Below are 14,493 nucleotides of genomic sequence, written 5' to 3'. Positions count from 1 at the left end.
TAAACCATGGTATATGAGCACACTAAAGGGGTCATCTTTTCAGGGTTCTCATACCACCTTAGGGCCAGGCACCCAGCCCTTAGTTTCCCTTCCAACTCCTGGCAGCTCTGTGATGCTCAGTTTAGGAGGAAAAGGAATGGGTAGAAATTAAGGTGATTCAGATGCCCTTGAGAGCTCTCTTATGGCTATAATTCTGCTTGCATTCTTTCTTCAGCTTTGAGTTTTGTGACTACAGTTGAACTACAAACTGTGAAAACCTTTGCAGGTTTTCTCTTTTCTGTGCCCTGCTCTGTCTCAAAGGCTCCCCACCCCCAAGTCATAATAGTGATTGCTTTTGTCTCTCATGTCATTTCATTTCAGTGAATCTCTCTCTGCTAGTGATGGTAGTTCATAAAAATGAGTAATAACGACAAAATGAACCATGGTGTCTTGCCAGGCAATAAGGACGCTTTGCAGTTATAATGCTTCTGAATTGATGGGCTAACAACTGAAGAAAGGTGAATGAATCAAAACAAATTTCCTCTTAATACAAGGGTTGTTTGCCACACTCAATGTTCTCTTGGATGTAATGTGACCTCACCCCAGCAGGGGGCAGTGTTCATCTTTAAATGATGTGCGTGAGTCTGGCCAGCCCGGCTCCCAGCGAACACCCATATCCAAGAATCTGGGGTCCTCCAGAGCAAGCATTTGAGGTTCTTTCTAAACACAGATTTCCTGAACACAAATCTTAGGGGTTGGTGACTCTAGATTGAGTCCGAGTTTCATAAAACAGAATGACAGGGGACGTTATCTTCTTTGTGAAGAATATTTTAATCATTTGGGGTTATTGGGATGGTCGCAGAGTAATTGAAAATCACTCCTGTATTATTATAGCAGCTAAACTGGGCTCTCTGTTTTGTTTTGATTTTGCTTTTTGCCATCACCCTGAGGCTAGAATAAGCAAAAGACAAATGAAACAACTGGCTGCTATCCATGGAATCCAGCTCCTCAGGTGAGATCTCTTCATTCCTCCAAATAAGCACATTTTAGCTTCCCAGGTCAGAAGTGAGTTTTCCAAGAGTTGTGACTTGAATTTTGAATGAAAGGACCAGAATCACAATATGATTCAGGCCGATTTTTAACCGACTAAGTAATATACATGAGCCCAATATCACTAGGTTTAACCCATAAAACCTCTTCTGAGTTTAAAAAAAAAAATGTCCGTGTGCGTTTGTGTGCATTTGTGACAACTCGCCCCTCCAAAGCGGAGCTGAATGTCATTTGGGGGACGGTAAAGAGGGAAGCTTATCTCCTTGCCAGTGGCCTTGAGGCAGGAACCAGCTTTCAAGAATGTGGGGAAAGTCAGAGGATTAAAGTAGCCAAACTGCTTCAAACCCTGAGATTTACTTAAAACACACGGTCTTTATTTTATTAAAATGAGAAACACACATTTTAAGGAAACATTTAGGATTATTTTCCCCAAATCTTGAAGAGTTTGATTTTTTCTTCCTTCTAAGACATGGTTTCTAGTAATTTTCCCATACAATTTGTGCCTTCCTGTGACTGATAGTTTATTGCAATGCCTGACACATTTTATGGTGCTATTACAAAATTTAACTGAAATACTCGAGAATGGTGTGTTTACAAAGATTGTGCAATCCTCTAAGTTAATAGAAACAAAGTTCCTTTGGAATAGTGAAGTGGGTCTTAAGATAGAGTAACCTAAAGAAAGAGAGGGAGGGAAAGAAAAGAAACTTTAGCCCTTAAATCCTTCAATTTTGCTTTTATCAATTCCTACTTGAACCATCTATGAACCATTATTCATAGTTGAATTCGGTTTTCACACTCTAAGGCAGCTTAGTATTTAGACTGACTTCCTTAAGAGTTAAGGAATTTAAAACACTAAAGAATTTGGACTTTGGGAAACACAAAACGAATCATTTGACCTTGAATTGTTTATTACAATCCCCTGTTTTAGTATAAAGGCTGCATATGTACATGTTTAATGAATAAGACCCTTAAGGTTTGCAAAAACAGCAACACCCTAGATTTATATATTCCACTAAACATGATCTTCACAGGCTAATTAGTTAGTAATTTCACCCTTGCTTGTAATATAAACCATTTTATGCTCAATAATAATAAAAACTATATAAACCAGGCTCTTTATTAATAAACATTATGCGCTTCTGTCTTGCAAATAAAATAATGCCTTACGTGTTTTCCTCACTATCACGCCTAGACTAATCACACAGTAAATATCAACAACTAAACTGTGGTTTTCATCGTCTGTTATAGACCTCATGAATAAGACACAAACTAAAGAAGGGTGGGGCAGATGACTGAAGAATCCAAATGTTTATTTCAGTGTTTGCTATCAGGATATTTTTTAGGCTCTTATGATTGTTCAAAATATGTTTTAAAATATGAACTGTCATCAGTGATATCCCAGATGAGGGTAATAACTCCAGATCACTCTTGCTCCTCAATTCCTCTTGACCTATGAGAAGCTCATAATGCAGTGTTGTGTAGGAAGTCAGCTCTGTGGCTGTCTTGTGAATCTCTATTGGGAGGCAGTTGAGTCATCTGAGGCAGTTTCTTCTTTGATAATAATCTCAGGAAATCTAACTTTCTGCTACAGGTAAACCAGCTGAGTTCACGTTTTATGAATGACTTCTTATAGAAATGTTCCTACGTATGGAATGTGCATTATTCTAGGACCTTAGCTACTGGACTGGACCTAGCTACTGGACTAGTCATAAAATTTTCAGAGCCCATTGCAAATGAAAATGTAGGGCCCATTGTTAAAAAATGATTAAGAATTTCCAGATGATGACAGCAGAACATTAAACCAAGGTGGGGGATGCTGCCCCTTGCAATTGCTCAGGCCAGGAATGGATGAAGCTGGCCCTGCCCCAGGAGACACAGTGGCCCCAGGCCCCTACCATACACAACATTTATTTTTCCTACATTTTCTTCTCCATAAAATAATATATGTCTTAGCACAAGAAGAGCTCAGGTCATTTTGGAGCTAGTATGAAAATAATTTTCAATAAGGTAACTCCCGATAACCTTTCTAGTGATATTTTACCAAATATAAGCTGTGAGTATTCTGGGAACTCTGAAAAAATAAAATAATATGTTTAATGGCAAATGAAGATGTCTTTGCTAGGAGATGTACTATTTCATATTTTAAAACATCTGATGCACTAGTCATGTTTTCAAGGCTCCTATTTGAAGTTTCTTTGTGTTGGACGATAACAAAAACAAGGGCTAATATTTATTGAGTATTTTCTAAATGCTTTGTATATATAAACTCATTAATCCTCCAAATAACCCAACTCTTAAACAGAAGTAATGATGTGTCCAAGTTATAGATTGGATGCTGAGAGTAGTTAAATAACTCACTGGCGCTCACAAAGATGGTAAGTGACAGAGATGAGATTTGATCCCAGGTTGACTGTTTCCAGAGTTCATGTTCCAAACCGCAGCTCTCAATCACCGCTCTCAGCAGGGATGGGGAGCACGGAGTGAAGTTACTGTTTTGGAAGTTTATTCCATGACCATTTAGGCACTGTGATTCCGCAGACGGGCGGGCAATTACCTGCGTCCACTGTGGTTTATGTTCATTCCATCACTGAGTAATGCAGGCAGCATGGGGGCCCCATGATGACGGCTGTGCACTGAACTCATCAGTTGAGTCAAACAACCATTCAACTCGGTCAAATAACCGGGCTCATAGACTGTTTATTTGACTTGGCTGACTGGTTGTCCGAACTGACTGCAGGGCCAGTTGGGTCTATTGGGGCAGTGTAGATACAGCCTTAGATTGAAGTAATGCCACAGCTGTGACACTGGCTAAGTTCTTCCTCTAAAAACCAACATTGATTCTGTGGGAAGGGGATTTGCTTCTTTTCTAATCAAATCTAAGCAACTTTAAGTGTTGTCATACCTTGGTGAAGACAGCTAAATGGATTGCATAACAAGCAGTGATATTGAGTAAAGGACAAAATAAGAGAGAGAGGCACATTGTTATTTACACATTTAAGGAAGAATGCTGCTGATAAAAACTTAGATTTCCCTTTATGTAGAAAGTCAAGGTTAGCTTCTATGTTTGCAATTTCTAAAGCCAGTCAGCAACTCAGGTGTCACCTACAGTTCTGGAAGAACAAGTTGGAGGCCAGAGTGCAAACTCATATTTGTTTGCCTAAGGCAGGTAAAAGATCCAAGGATGCTCATAGAAGAAGCTTTGAAAGGCAGAAGGATGACCCCAAGGAATGTTTTTAAAGAGGCTGCTGGAGAGTCTCTTTGCTCTGTAAAGATCTCCCATCTTACCCGGGTGTATCTCTTTATCGCGGTTAAATATTTGCAAATGGATGTTTAAGTGCCTGGGGACTTGGGGAGCTTTACTTATCAGAAAACACTTTTTAAAAGGCAGTTAAGCCTGGCTCTGGTGAAGCTATGAAAATGCCCTCTGTCCCAATCATTTCTCAGCCGCAAAGCTGTTCTTCGGGATTAGTTAGCATTGGCTATTCTAATGACTGTGTTTGGGAGAGAATCTTGGAACATTTGAAATGAATTCAGAGTTGTGCAAGGGAAGGCCATTAAAGCTAGATTTGCCCAGCGTCCTATCTGAAGCTCAGTTTGAGAGAAAAATACAGAGTCTATTTATTCCAGATCTGCCTTATTCATCCATAAATATTTAATAGATATTTATTGAGTAACTTCTTTGTCCCTGATGTTGTGCTACAAGTTACAATGGAGCTGTGAACCCTGCATTCAAAAAGCTGTCGTTTTAATCAGAGAAGAACACTGGACTGTGGTAGCTGGAGAAGTATGCTTTTCACACCCAAACATGAAAAGACAGATAAGAACTCTTCCATTTGTTAATTTTCTGTGTTCTTTGCACATTTCTATAGAAGAATCCTTTACCTGTGGTGCAGATGCAAACGCTTTCTGACTGTCATTCAAGATATCTCTTGGAAAAAACCAAAGAAGCCAGGAATAGGATCCTATAATAATTTAAGTTGTAAATTTTTATTTGTTACATACAAGTTAAAAAAAAAAGAAGTAGAGTGAGATTCATTCTTGTATGAATCAAGCCAACCATTAACTCTGTCAAATACTTTTATGTACAACGGCTCTCATAAAGCTAAACATTCTGTCCAGTCCACTAGGGTGCCTAATGTTGGTGCACTTGTAACATGGCACAGCATAGAGGATGCGACTTGTGAAGATTTTCTCCAATGTTCTCCTTCCCCAAAGTTTGATCAACTGAATTGTCAAAATTAGGTTTATGTTATTTAGCCCTAGAGTCAATTGCCCTTTAAAAATCAATCTTTTCAGAGTCTCTGTGTTGCCAGTCACTGGAATAATCTCATACTTAGGGCTGATTTCCCTGTTTTCAGTTTTTCAAAAATAGTGTTTTTGTTTGGCTATTAAAGGAGTTTAGGAATATTGTTGTTTCCTGTTAATTTGACGAAAGTTCTAAGACACTTTCGTGGTTATTACCTGGAGGGATGCCTGACTGAGAGTTTTGCGTTGCGTTGCGTTTCTCCAACTCTCTGTCAAACATTTGAGGTTTGGCAAATCTCTTTGGCACATTTTGCCAAACACTTTCCCCCATAATTTTTTAAACCCAAGTGTATTTCAGGAGAAATTTAATCTCTATATCTCTGGTTCATTTACACTTGGCCCACTAGAATGTAATTTTGTTGGGTCTCTTTTATTGTCTAGGAGCTCAGTAAATACTCCAACAAACTCTATTCTTTTTCTGTCACAATTTCTGAGAATAAACAAAATTTGAACTTTACAATTCTGAATTACTAGGAATCATTAATTCCGGATGCTGTTTGAAAGTGCATACAATGTTGTTGATAGTATGACATCTAAATGAACCTAGGGTGAAAATGAGAAAGATAATTTGGTTTAAAGATACCAAGAATCAACACAAAAGGAAGACTTTTTTCAAAATAGGGTATTTGTATCTGCAAATATCCCACCTGCTATTTAATCATGAATAATTAATTCCAAATATTGGTTAATATCATCTTAGCCTTCTATAATCCATTTGATATCTTAGAGTAGAAAAAAGCAGAAAGTTGGAAGCTTTTCTCATCCATCTATTGGTACCTTAACTTTGCTTCTGGGAACCACTGTAGTATGCTTCCATGTATCATAAAGCCCAGTGCTTAACTTGTGTCCTAAAACGCAATTTCAGCATTTATCTGCAATGTTGTGTGAGCGTGAGCTATTAGAGCCTCTTTGGCTTGGAATCAGGAAACCCACTAGCTGTTTGTTTCCTATATTTATGAAATAGGAATAGAAATTAAGGAGAAGTATTTAGAATCTTTTATAGCAATTTAACAGAGTGATTTTTGGTTATTTGATCAACTGCCACCCCTATATTTGTATGTGTTTCAGGGATAATTTATAAAACTCTTCTGAAACTCAGTTTTCCCCTTTGTTAAATTGGAGAATGCAGCCTTGCACTACTGATTTGAAGCTATTCTTCACAATAAAATGAAATAATAACTAAAAAATACTTTTAAAACCTTTAAATATGAAGCAAACTCTGCAGCAGTACTTCCCAAACTATCTGTGGTGAAAGACAGTTTTTTGTCTCAATCCATTATGGATTAAAACTTATAAAATGCAATGAAGATGAATTGCTAGAAAAAAGAAATAAAAGACAAACAACATGAGCTTTTTTTTTATTAGATCCAACAAACAGAAAATTTCTTGGTTAAATTACTATAAAAGTTTCTAAATATTTATGTGTATTCTTCTCTCATTATGGGAAACTAACAGTTCACAGACTGGCACTGGCCTGCAGATCATACTTTGTGCAGCTCTGCTTTGGGATTCTGAGCAGGGAGGACACGTGTTGTAAGTTAACCTAAGGATGCTCTCCTTTCAGCCACCTGACGATGCTTGTTCCTAACTCCATGTCATATTATGGTTTTGGATTTTCATCTCTCTTCTGGTTTTCCTAGATAAAGTAGTTACATTCATGAGACATATTTCTGAGTATTTCGCATTTAAATTTTCAATGATGCTTCTTTGGGCTTCATGCCTCAGCATCACCTTTGATTCACCATTTCCCTTACCTAATTCCAGCAACTTTTACTTCTTAGGAATCTGTTGTCTTCTCTTGATTCCTATTGCTGTTATTTGGGGGAGGTCTCCTTGCTAGGACAATGAACAGCCAGCCCTCAGTCCAAGCTACCTTGCACTCCATGGCTAAATTAGCATTCTCAGCCTCATCTCTACACCAAGTCCTGGCTCACAAACCTCCTAAGGCGCCCCGCTGTCAGATTAAGAACCCCTGCCTCACTCTTTCCTGACTTTTAGCCTGTTCCCATGCCCTCATCGCCACTATCCTGAGTTTGCAGCCTCTCCATTTTGCAGAGGCTTAAGTCAATCATCATCTTCCCTGAAAAGTGTTCGCAGGGGGAGGTGCTCCGTCCTTCCTTTGAATCCCCATAACAGTCAGCACCCCACATATGACACCAATACTATTCTACCCAGAATTATGATGCCTTGTGGATTAAATTTGACAGCTTCCCCCTGCTCTTCCCCACCCCCACACTAACTCATTTGTGAGCGCTTTGAAGTGAGGGGTCGTACCTTGCTAATTCTTTTGAATAAAAAAAGAGTTATTATAAATTTCAGAGTAATACATAATTTAGCTTTTGTTCCCCCCCCCCCCCCCAAAAAGTGCAAACAATACAGAGAAAGTTAATCTTCCTTGATCACTTCTAATCTCAATCTCTTGGGTAGCCATGGTCATATGTTTGATGGTATGGGTATGTTCTTCGAGATCTTTTTCTTTTTTGCATTTATATTTTTTCACAGTTGAAAACTTTATTTTGTGTGTTTTTTTTTTTTTTTACACAAATAGTATCACATTGCTTATTAAATAGTAGAACATCAATATCGACACTGAAGTCAGACTGCCTGGTTCTAAATCCTATCAGTGCCTCTTGCTAAACCAGGGTCTTTGGCACAGTAGTTAACCTTCTCTGCTTTGGTTTCCCTTTTGGTAAATTGAGAATAATAATACCTACCTCACACAACTGTGAGAATTAAATGAATTAATATATGTGGAATAACGACCTGGCATGTATCAAGAGCAGTATAAATGGAGATTATTATTTTTATTCTGCAATTTGTCCTTTTCATTTAGCAATATGTCTTGGAGATCTTTTCAAGTCATCACCTGCGGCTCAGCTACGTCATTTTGTAACTGCCCCATGGCATTCCACGAATGGACATACCCAAGTGTATTTAACCTTTGCCCTATTGTTGGGCATCAGGATTTCTCCTACTTTTTTATTATTACAAATATTGTGTCTCTCTTTCCTAGAACCCAGCACAGTGCTTTGTACATACAAGTACTTGATAAATGTGTGGTGAATTGATGAAACTATTGGCCAGGGAGTTCCCAAGTTCTTTTTACTTTTTAACTCTTTCTTTAAGGGATTCGAAGTGATAACTGCATGAGGTGGTTTAGAGAAATTTCCTAAAAGACATCTCATATTTGGACTTCATATTTGGAGTTAAATGTAAAGAACATAATGGAGTGGTTCCAGGAAGCTAATGAAGATTGCAGAAATAGCGAACAAGGTCCATGAAGAAAGGCTAAAATGAGGCTGAGAGTGAATTTGGTAATGTTCTTCCTGTATGAATGATCACTGCTCTCTCTCTCTCCAGGGACAAAGTGGAAGGAAAGGACTATGAGCTGTTAAAATAATTGGAACCAGGATAATTGTGAATTTCTCCTCCTGGAGACTTTTAAGAGCATATTCTGTTTCTCCTCTCTAGGAAGCTGTGTGAATGTGGTCTTATCTAATAGCCAAAAGCTGGAGTAGTTGACCTGTGAGCAGTCTTTTCTGATCCAGGATTTATTAGCTCATAATTCTGAATTAGTACTCTTAGCTTGTGCTGTTGTATTAAGCCCAGGAAACTTCCAACTCCTAAGGGGCACTTTTATTATGTGAATGAAATTAGAGCAATGAGAGGGTCCCAATCGTCTATTTAATTGCATTGTTCCTGATTTCTATTTCTTCACCTTTTAACTTAACCTTTAAATTTACCTTCTGTCTGGAAATAGAGGTCATGCAAGTTTGTTATTTAATTACGACATCTTTATGTAGGCTTTGATTCAATCATCAGCATCAGTGGGTTGGGGCCTGAGTAAAGAATGGACTTTGAATACAGGCCTAGTCCTAGAAATATATTTTCATGTGTCAGACCTGTGTCCTTTAAAAGAATCGTTTATCTTCTCTATGTAATTGAGATCTTTATTTCCCAAATACCATTTACTCCATCACTTCACCCCAGCATAGCTAAGTGAAAGGGGAAATCATTTTCATGGGGTCTTGACTTGCCTTAGCCCTCAGTATTATATAATCTGCCCACCTTACTGAAAACACCTGCTTCTTTACACTTTTCTCTTCTTAGTCCTTCCCTGAGTATGTGGAGGGATAAACAGCATGCAGGGGTTTGCACTTTTAACATTTGTTAGTCTTGGGCTGTTGGAAAACTGGGAAATGAGCACATATTGATCAGTCATGTCTGACTGTTCATTTTTTATCATTCTCGGTATTAAAGCTTATAAACTTTGATTGAGGCTCAAATGTTGTTTTAAGGAAGAAAGAGACTTGTGGCTCTTTATTATTAAATTGGGGAGCAATTGTGACAAATTAAAGAACTCAATGTAACAAATTAAAGACCAGACTCAATTTTGGCTATGGCTGTTTCCTGGTGGTCTGTAGTACCTGCTCTTCTTCCCTCTTCAGCCCTTTTTATTGTCTAAATAGAAGCCCTAGAATAAATTTTTATAAATAAAAAGAGTTAAAATTCATTCTGAATTGTGTTTTAAAAGCAATGTCACAAAGGGCTTTTTTTAAAAAAACATGTTTTTATTGTGAAATATGACATATATTACAGAAAAATGATAAATTTTGAACAATACAGTTTTAAACTGTATAAATACAGTTTAACAAGTATTTATAGAGAAAATTTCAAAAGTATAGTATGGGTTACAGTTCCATAATTTCAGGTATTTCCTTCTGGCTGTTCTAATATACTAGAAACTAAAAAGAAATATCTATATAATGATTCAGTAGTCAAAATCATTTCTTAAAACCTAACTCTGTTACAGCTCCTCCCTCTCATTTAATCATTCTTTCAATCTTCAGGGATATGTGGGCAATGACCACTCTAACTTCTTCATGTTGAAAGCGGGTGTTGACATTATGGGGTAGGGGGATGCAACTGGTTGATATTCTAGGAGAGATTGGTACTTCCAAGTTTCAGGGCTTACCTGACCTAGGAACAATCTGGAGGTTTTAAGTTTCTGAAAAATAAGCTTAAGTAAAACTTTTATAGGGTCTTAGATAAAGTCCTGGGTTTTCTTTAGGGTTTTCAGGGATACTGTTGGTTAGGGCTTGACATACTGTGGCAAATTGTAGTATCTGGCTGAAGAGTGCATATGAACTCTAGAATGAACTCTCAACTCTATTGAAATCTCTCAGCCACTGAAACCTTATTGTGTTACATTTCTTTTCCCCCTTTTGGTCAGGAAGGCATTTTCAATCCCACCATGCCAGGGCCATTATGACCCACATTGCCAAGGAGACTTACATCCTTGAAAGTCCACATAGAGGTTTTTAGTTCCCAATTGATGCACAACTTGAAAATAATTACTTAAAGTCCTTCTCTTTTAAATTGTAAATGATTTTTAGCTGGTCAGGGAAGGAGAGGATTAGAATCTTAATAGCTGATATCAAAATTCTTATCAATGTTGAGAACTGCCCCTACAAGGGAATTAGTTTAATAAGACCTCGGGATAAAAGATGAGTCCCTCCAGGCAGAATTTGTGAAAGGATGAAAGAAAATAGATAGTAAAACTGTTCTACTGAGGGATGGGAGGGTGGCAACTGAAGAGAAGAAAGGAGATGATGGCTGGGCAACATGGGAAGGCGGCTGAAGAATTTAAGAGCGAGGATTTCTTAATCAGTTTAAAGGTATTTTTGTTCCTATGTTCAACCACTTGTTACTGATATTTCAGTTAAATCTGTTATTTATGTAAGGGCCTTGTAATAGTGATTGTTTTAATTGAAAAACTCGGCTAAATTCTGTTTCTGGATCAACATGGTAAGGGAGAAGAGCAATAGGCAATCATTGCGACAATTCATGGGCTGAAATTAATTCAGGGGAGCTTATTACCCACCTGCTTACCCCACTCTGGGAATTTGTAGAAGCAGTGGGGAGGGATGAGATGTCCCTAGGGCATGGCATGGGAGTTCTAGCCAATCATATTTTTATCTAAAAGAGCAGGAAGACCTTAGCTAACATCCATGTTACAGTGTAGTACAAAGCTTTTAAAATTAGGTAAGATCTAATTAAAGGAATAACGTAATATGTGGTTGAATAGTGGTCCTCCAGAAAAGGTATATCTACCCAGACTGAATATGCTCTTATGTGAAAAAACACAAAAAGGGTCTCTGCAGATATAATTAGGCTAAGGATCTCAAGACATCCTGGATTAGGGTGGCTCCTCAACCCTATGATAAGTGTCCTGATATAAGAATAAATGAGAGATGACACAGAGAAAAAGGCCATGTGAAGACAAAGGCAGAGAGAGTTGTGATGCAGCCACAAGACCAGGAACACCTGTAACCACCCAAGTGAAGAAGCAGGGAACGGTTGTCCCCTAGAGTTTCAGCTCTGCTGACACCTTGATTTTGAACTTCTGGCCACTGAACAGTGTGAGAATAACTGTCATTTTAGCCACCAAGTCCTTGGTAATTTGGTACTGCTGCCTTAGAAAAGAAATACACATCGTAACCCATCAGCCTACTCCAATCTCATATTGTCCTATAAAGTTCTTCTCTTCATCAATCTTGCCTAATTTTTTTTCTTTTTAACTTTTTTATTAATTAAAAATATTAACATACAAAACATTAAGATATCATTCCGTTCTACATATACAATCAGTAATTCTTAATATCATGCATAGTTGCATATTCATCATTTCTTAGAACATTTGCATCGATTTAGAAAAAGAAATAAAAAGACAACCGAAAAAGAAATAAAATGATAACAGAGAAAAAAAAGATTATACATACCATACCCCTTACCCCTCCCTTTCATTTACCACTAGTATTTCAAACTAAATTTATTTTAACATTTTTTCCCCTATTATTTATTTTTATTCATATGTTCTACTCTTCTGTTGATATAGTAGCTAAAAGGAGCATCAGACACAAGGTTTTCACAATCACACAGTTACATTGTGAAAGCTATATCATTGTTCAATCATCATCAAGAAACATGGCTACTGGAACACAGCACTACATTTTCAGGCAGTTCCCTCCAGCCTCTCCACTACATCTTGAATAACAAGGTGATATCTACTTAATGCATAAGAATAACCTCCAGGATAACCTCTCAACTCTGTTTGTCTCAGCCATTGACACTTTGTCTCCTTTTACTCTTCCCCCTTTTGGTCGAGGAGTTTCTCTCAATCCCTTGATGTTAATTCTCAGCTCATTCTAGGGTTTTTCTCAGTCCCTTGATGCTGAGTCTCAGCTCATTCCAGGATCTCTGTCCCACGTTGCCAGGAAGGTCCACACCCCTGGGAGTCATGTCCCAAGCAGGGGGGGTGGTGAGACTGTTCGTCATGTTGGCTGGAGAGAGAGGCCACATCTGAGCAACAAAAGAGGCTCTCTTGGGGGTGACTCTTCGGCCTAAATTTTAAGTAGACTTGACCTATCCTTTGTGGGGTTAAGTTTCATATGAACAAACCCCAAGACTGGGGGCTCAGCCTATAGCTTTGGTTGTCCACACTGCTTGTGAGAATATCAAGGATTCAACTTGGGGAAGTTGAATTTCTTCCCACTCTCACCATTCCCCAAAGGGGGCTTGCAAATACTTTTCCAGTCACTGATCAAATCACTCTGGGATTCATCGGGGCATCACTCTGGACAAACCAACAAAATCTCATGTCCTACCTGAGATTCCAAGTACTTATGACATTCAATCGAACTATCTACATGAGTTATATTAGGAAATGCTCTAGTCAAAATACGAATTTTGTAACAAATAAGCATTTTTTGCTTTAGTCTTACACACAAGGTGAAATTTTAAAGTATTAATTATCATCTATTTTCAGCACCCTGCAATAATGACATTCCTTTGTTCTTCCTCATGCAAAAACATTTTTAAAATTTGTACATTGTACATTTCACTATTATTATACACTATAGGCATTCCTAGATTATACCATCTTGATCTTTACCAACTATCTTTCTTTCTGATTTCATTTATGTCCCCAGCCCTCCTCCCTCTATCATTCTCACGTGCAGCTTCATTCAGTGTTTTAACATAATTACATTACAGTTAGGTAGTATTGTGCTGTCCATTTCTGAGTATTTATATTCAGTCCCGTTGCACAATCTGTATCCCTTCAGCTCCAATTACCCAATATCTCACCCTATTTCTATCTCCTGATGGTCTCTGTCACCAAGGAAATATTCCAAGTTTATTCACTAATGTCAGTTCATATCAGTGAGACCATACAGTATTTGTCCTTTCGTTTCTGGCTAATCACACTCAGTATAATGTCCTTAAGTTCCATTCATGTTGTTACATACTTCATAACTTTATTCTGTCTTACAACTGCATAATATTCCATCTTATGTAAATGTCACAGCTTGTTTAGTCAACTGTCTGTTGATGGACATTTTGGCTGTTTCCGTCTCTTGGTAATTGTTAATAATGCTGCTATAAACATTGGTGTGTAAATGTCCATTTGTGTCCTTGGCCTTCTGTCCTTTGAGTAGAGACAACATATAGATGGGTCCTGTTTTTTAATTCATTCTGCCAGACTATGTCTTTTAATTGGAGAGTTTAATCCATTAACATTCAGTGTTATTAGTGCATGGGTAGTACTTTCTTCTACTATTTTGCCTTCTGGATTTTGTATGTCATATCTAATTTTCCTTCTTTTTACCTTTACTCATAGTCTTCCTTTCTACACTCTTCTCCACACCTCTCTCTTCTGTCTTCGTATCTGTCTCTAGTGCTCCCTTTAGTATTTCTTGCAGAGCTGGTCTCTTGGTCACAAATTCTCTTAGTGATTTTTTGTCTGAAAATGTTTTAGTTTCTCCCTCATTTTTGAAGGAAAATTTTGCTGGATATAGAATTCTTGGTTGGCAGTTTTTCTCTTTTAATAATTTAAATATATTATCCCACTGTCTTCTCACCTCCATGGTTTCTGCTGAGAGATCTGCGCATAGTCTTATTGGGCTTCCCTTGTATGTGATGGATTGCTTTTCTCTTGCTGCTTTCAAGATCCTCTCTTTCTCTTTGACCTCTGACATTCTGATTAGTAAGTGTCTTGGAGTATGTCTCTTTGGATCTATTCTCTTTGGGGTACACTGTACTTCTTGGATCTGTAATTTTAAGTCTTTCATAAGAGTTGGGAAATTTTCAGTGATAATT

The sequence above is a fragment of the Tamandua tetradactyla genome, chromosome 3 (genome assembly GCF_023851605.1).
Source record: "Tamandua tetradactyla isolate mTamTet1 chromosome 3, mTamTet1.pri, whole genome shotgun sequence".
Taxonomy (NCBI): Eukaryota; Metazoa; Chordata; class Mammalia; order Pilosa; family Myrmecophagidae; genus Tamandua; species Tamandua tetradactyla.
The sequence above is the reverse complement of the archived record's forward strand: the minus strand, read 5'-3'. Positions refer to the sequence as shown.